Source organism: Staurois parvus, unplaced genomic scaffold (genome assembly GCF_062004578.1).
Source record: "Staurois parvus isolate SC_StPar_1 unplaced genomic scaffold, SC_StPar_1.0 ptg000165l, whole genome shotgun sequence".
NCBI lineage: Eukaryota > Metazoa > Chordata > Amphibia > Anura > Ranidae > Staurois > Staurois parvus.
Genome location: NW_028317961.1, coordinates 1473704 through 1480635, shown reverse-complemented (window position 1 = coordinate 1480635; position 6932 = coordinate 1473704).

The window sequence follows — 6932 nt, the reverse complement described above, 5'->3', positions numbered from 1 at the left end:
ACATTTTATATTATAGTGATGAACTGAACTGCTCTGGGTTTGGTTTGTGCAGGGTTCAGCAAACTTCAAAGAAGTTTGGATGCCAACCCCATTGAAATCAATGGGAGAAATTTTCAAATGCCATTCCAATTATTCCCATTGAAATCAGTGGGAGAAATGTTTAAATTCCATTTATTTTTTAAGCTCTGTCATATACAAAGGAAAAAAATTTAACTTTCTGGCAAATTATCTCTCCTTCCTGGATTAAAAAAAAAAAAACTGCACACAGGAAACCAAAGGTTCTCCAAAAATTATATAGTGGACCCCTAAGCATTCATTATGTATAGTGGGGGGGACCTTTTTGGAGCTAGCAATAAAAGAAGTCTTTCCCCTCCAAAGCACCTTTATCCACTTGGTTATGAAGACAAGGACCTCATCTCCACAAGCCTTGCCCAGTGGTTGTGGAATTCTGCAGATGGGGGAGCTTATCAAAATCTATAGGCCTGCTTTAATAAGCCCCCCCCCCCCCCAGATGTCATAAATGAGTAAAGGATCACAATTGTCACCTAGAAATAGACACCCAAAAGTTTTATATATTTTTTCTTTTATCTAATGGACTGGAGAAAAAAAAAATTAAATTGCTGCACGCAACCAACCCCAATTCTTCACAAAGCCCAATGACTGCTTCCTGAGCTGTCATCGGCTAAATAAAGAAAGGGGTGGATATAATGGTGACCTTTCCCAGATATGGCCAGGGCCATATTTTGACAATGATGAAATGCTCCATTCTCTGCTAATTTGCTCACATGGCCAGGGATTCCTTGCCATGTATGTAAATGGGTTAGGTTACATCAGTGGTTGGGAAGGACGTGGTGGGTGCAGGCAGCTGCTGCCTCCTTGGAAACCATGGATAACTGGATGCTGTCACATTCATCGATGCTGAACTCCCTAAACATTGGCATTTGAACTGAGCTTATCCCTAATAGTATGTAAATCCATACAGGTGTCTTTAATAAAATAAAGTGCACTTTTTATAGATGTTTGTACTAAGGACAATTTGAAGGCTTCTATTGCTAATCTTTTGGAAATGTGTGTTGCCAGGTTGTCCTATTGCATTAATGGTTTTCAGCACTTTTAAGTCAATACCCTGTACCAAGTATGCAGATCTCATGTGAAGTGGTTATACAGTCAGCCAAAACATATTTTATCTCAAACCTACCCAAGGATAAACAGGCAGCACAGGGGATGGCAGCCAGCCAGCTTTATAGTCAATAGCAAGCTGAATTAAAATGTTAATTACACTGTACTCCATTTTGGACATCACATGACCTGTACTACCTTACACTGTACTCCATTCTGGACTTCACATGACAAGTACTACCTGACACTGTAACTGTGGTTTGGTAGTTAAACTACTTTTTTCATGTGGTGTTATTGATATCCTTATACCCTCTGTATATACACACAATACAGACTAGAATTTAAATGTTTTTTTTATTTCAGTATTTGATTTCCCTTTACAATTCTGTCTTGAGTCCCAGTCTATCTAAAGCAAATGATCAGGTTCCAGATTGGCCTCAGTAAAAATGTTATTTCCTTCTTCCACGTGAGTATTCTTATCTATTAAAGAATCATCTGGCAACTCTAGGCATCCCTGCACTTTTAAGCACTGACCTGCTCTGGAGATATGTCTGTGCTCAGGTCCTAGATGGCTTCCATATATGCAACACATGAAATGCCAAAGAGGGGTAACCACATGTTAATCCTCACTTATTCATAGCAAACATTTGCTGAAAATAGGAATTCCTAGTTTGCATGTATATTGTAATACAGCTTCAAGCTGGCCAATTGCATCAAAGTAATACCTCTCTGGCTAGTAGCTTCAGGGCTTTCATAATGTCACCCAGTGACAGTCTAGTGATATAACCCCACGATTCCATCAAGCCAGGGAGTAGCTTCAGGGCTTTACAGCGTGTCATAATGTAATCCACTGAGATAGAAGCATGGGGATCTATCACTAGACTGTCAAGCCAGGGAATAGTTAAGGCTTTACTGCCTGTCTTGTCACCTGGTGAGAGTCTAGTGATGGAACCCCAGGATTCCATAAATCCAAGGAGTAACTTCAGGGCTGTACAGCCCCTCATAATGCACCCAGTGAGATGGAATCGTGGGGATCTCTTGATGTTGCAAAGCTAGAGCATAACTTCTGGGCTATGCGGCCTGTCATAATGTCACCCACTGAGATGGAATCATGGGGATTACTCCTTGGGACACTCTAAAGCCAGGGAGTAGATTCAGGGCTTTATAGCCCATCATATTGTCACCCAGTGACATAGTTTAGTGAAAGAACTCCATGATTCCATCAATCCAGGGAGTAGCTTCAGGGCTTTGCAGCTCATTATCATTTCACCCACAGAGATGGAATTTGTAGGGATCTATCACTAGACTCTCTCAATCCAGGGAGGAGCTTCAGCATCACTATGTCACCTACTGAGATGGAATAGTGGGGGTTGCTCCTAAGGGCTCTCTAAATCCAGGGAGTAGCTTCAGGGCTTTGCAGCCCATCCTCATGTCACCCATGAGATGGAATCATGGGGATCTCTTATTGGGACTCTCAGGGCTTTATGGCCTATCATAACCTCACCTAGGATTGTGGGGGTCTCTCAATGGGACGCTGTAAAACCAGGGAGTAGATTCAGGGCTTCACGGCCCATCGTAATGTCACCCACCAACATGGAATCACGGGGGTCTGCCTACATTTACAGGTAATAGTGGACTTCATCACTTTCATGACCACCAATTTTATGATGTCGTCTTGGCTCCTATGTGACTCCATTTCTCACTTATGAAGGAGAGCCCATTGAAGTACATTTGTTCCTCTAAAATGTGGAGTCTTGTGAGCTACTATGGTGTAAAAAGTATTCTTAATGTATTAAATCAATATTGTGAATAATGCCAATACAAATAAAAATTAAAACAATTGAAATATGAATGAAATTAAAATAAGTGGGTCACCTACTCTCTGCACATACTCATACTAATGTGACATAGTGAAACCAAAAAAATCATAAATAGTGTTGTGCTCCACTAACAAATACAATAAAGAGTGAAGAAAAGTTTAACAAATTTAAATTAAATACAGTACAACAACAAATTATATGTGATAATGCAATCATGCTTCTGCTGAATAAATGTACATAATCTGTTACTTTAACATTCCTTCTAGTGATGTGATAAGAAATGATGTATGTGTAATCCACCAATCATAAAATTGTGTACACCTTCACCGCCTGTGCTCTCACCTGACATATACACCCAAACCCTTAAGTGAGGTCATATAAGGCTAATATTCCCTTTAATTGGACTTGGAGATGAATGGAAGTATCTCTCTTCACAGTTAGGGGTCTCCTTACTTCCTTAGGACTCTTCCTCCATAAATGCCATAAAGAGTAATAAAGAATATAGTGCCTTTATCTTTTTAAAACCTTTTATTAATAAAGTAGTGCACTCACATGTAATACAAGTTAAATTGCTTTAAAACATTGAAAAACTTAATCCAGTATGCTTTTGAAAACTGCAGTATACTGAAGGACAGAATAAAGAAACACGTCTATAACATCAATAGGGGATATAGATATCACTTATCACAGCACTTTCACACTTTCCATAATAAGGATGCTAGTCTTATGCAATTTTAGGGTGTTGAAAAACACATGAGTCATTGGAGAGAGGACAATAAAATCGGAGAACTCGGTAAAAAAAGAATCCAGATGGATCCACAAAATAGAGTCTAGCACCTACAGGCTTGAACAAAGAATTTGATCTCTTGTTTTATTAGTAACCACTAAAGGCACATAACACCACAATTAGTAATAAGGGTGTGGCCCTATAAGAGCGAACAAAAATATCCACATCAATAAAATGTATTCATATTGATAGAGCACTATTTAAGCATCAGTAGTAATAGTAGTTACCTCTGGGGAAAAATACATTGACCAACTTATTGCAATATGTTTGTTCTCACACCCTCATTTGTTGCAAGTGATACTAATATTACCACATTGCTGCAGGAAATATAATCTAGTGAGATCTACAACATAGTAATAATGATTTTATTGCTTTGTACAGTTTTACATTATCCATATATTAACTTGGCCTCAACTTAATGGCGACTAAGTTGTGGACCACTCTAATATGGCAACGAGAGTGTTTGTTTTTAAATATTTTATTTAGTAAAATTTTATCCTTTTAGTAATGCATATGTGTTTTACAATCTTAATCATATTGCCATCACACCCCATATGCTAATTATTGTATATTCCATCATATATGGGTGTATTAAGTACACTGAAATAGAGCTGGAGGAAAACTGAAGGCGCTAACAAGGTGTTAACTCTGAGCAATGATTACACACACTCCTGTGTATAAACATTTAAACCGGGCTCCAGAAACATGGCTGCTGCCATGCGGACTACTAGAAAATGGTGCCTGGAGTTCCCTATATAAATCAATGAGACCCGTGTTGTCCAATCATTTTCCCTGATGAAGCCACGTGGCGTAACGCATAGGGGAGGGGCTCTGACATCACAACGCTTAAGGGCAACACACAGCAAGTATACTGCAGTTTTCAAAAACACACTGTGGATTAATTTTTCAACGTCTTAAAGCGATTTTAACTTATATTACATGTGAGTGCACTACTTTAACCTCCCTAGCGGTATGATTATTTCAGGTGCTGAAAGCGGTACCATTTTTTTGCATGGAAATATGTATTTTGTTTTTATTGTAGGCCTGTAATTTAGGAATAACTCACTAAAATCTGTCCGAACAAGAGTCTAGTAAACCTTCCGGATATGATAAAACTTGAAACACAAAATCATAAATTATAATTTAATAATCAAAAATAATATAATTAAACCAAAAACACTGAAAATTAGCGCCAAGTACGCACATCGGTGAGCAAAGTCGCAAAATCGTTTTCAGTGTCTGATGCCGAATTTCCCCACGAATCATCACTCAATTCTGCAAGTGGTTCTGATTTACTATCGCTGTATTCTAACTGGTCTAAAACTGCTTTTGACATAAAGAGACGCTTTTTGGACACCATGGACTTTTCTAAGTTTCCAGGCAGAAAGAACAGTCAAAATGCAGGCAGGGGACAGGACAAAGCAGTAGGGACAAAATGTATGTGAAATGTTTTGAAACAGCAATGTTTTACTATGTAATAATAATTTTTTAAAAAATTACATTTTTAAAAAAATTTCAAATTTGCCGCCGGTTCCGGCGCCCGTACGTCCCAACGTCACAGGGACTGGAACACGGAAGCCGGCATCGGCTGGGGACGCTGCAGGGGACACATCACGTGAGTGAAGGACAAGGTAAGCGCTGCAGGGACTCCCTATGCAACGCTGCATGGTAAGCCCGAGTGTAGCTCGGGGTTACCGCTTTTGGTACAGAAACTTTACCCTGAGCTACACTCGGGAATACCGTTAGGGAGGTTAATTAATGTTTTAAAAAGAAGATAATGCACTATATTCTTTATTACTCTTTATGGCACTTATACCTATGGAGGAAGTGTCCTAAGGAAGTAAGGAGACCCCTAACTGTGAAGAGGGATACTTCCATTTATCTCCAAGTCCAAAGAGACATAAGCCTTATATGATCTCACTTAATGGTTTGGTCATATATGCCAGGTGAGGGCACAGCCAATGAAGGTGTACACACTTTTATGATTGGTGGATTGCATGTAAATCATTTCTTATCACATCAATAAAAGGAATGTCAAAGTCATGAATTGATTAAGGACATTTATGCAGCAGAAGTGTGATTGCATTATCACATATCCTGTATTTTTCGCTCCATAAGACGAATCTGACCATAAGACGCACAAGGTTTTTAGAGGAGGAAAACAAGAAAAAAAAATATTTTTAACCAATGGACTGCAGACGCAGTACTGGAGATGACCAGAGACTGTGGACATAGTACAGGAGATAACCAGAGACTGCTGACACAGTACAGGGGATGACCAGAGACTGCGGACCTTTTGGGGAGCAGAGGATGGGGTGGGGAGTGGGTACCCAAATTTGACAGGTACCTGCTCCCACTTCTGCGGAGTTGCCCTCCCTCCCCGCCTTCTGGGACACGTGACAAGTCCCAGAAGAATGTCGGACCATTCACAAAGCGTAGCGCTTCTCATGGATGCTCAGTGGGCACCCGGCTGTGAAGCCACAAGCTGTCATAGCCGGGTGCCCAGACTAAAGATGCTGGCCCTGGGAGAGAAGATGGTGAGAACAGTGCTGGACCGAGGAACAGGTAGGACCGAGGAGCACAGAGGAGCCGAGTGGCCGGCCCAGTCTTCTACCACTGTGGTGGCTGGAATTCCCATTCGGCCACTCCATATTTGCTCCACAAGACGCACAGACATTTCCCCTCATTATTTGGGGGGGAAAAAGTGCATCTTATGGAGCGAAAAATACAGTTATTTGTTGTTGGACTGTATTTAATTTATTTAAAAACTTTTCTTCACTCTTTATTGTAATTCTTAGCAAAGCGCAACACTGTTTGATATTTTGGTTACATTTGTTCCTCTGCTGGAATTGGTGGCTGCCAGACTTCATACTTCAATCCAGGGGTGGACTGACAACTCATGGGGTCCCCGGGCAATAGGGGATCATGGGGCCCCTGTGTCCTTGCCCAAACAAAAAAGCCTATGAAAAAGGTACCAGGGGCATCTCATGGGGGGCCCCCTACTGACCCTGGACCTTTCGGGCAGTGCCCGAGTTTCCAAATGGTCAGTCCGCCCCTGTTTCAATCTATCATAAGGTCAGCCACCGAGATGAAATCATTGGGATTCATGACCAGAATTTAGAAAGAGAAAACATTGGTCTGTTTTTTATTTGTCAATATAGTCATGTGGTAATATGTCAATAGCAGGGCTTTTACATAAGATACAT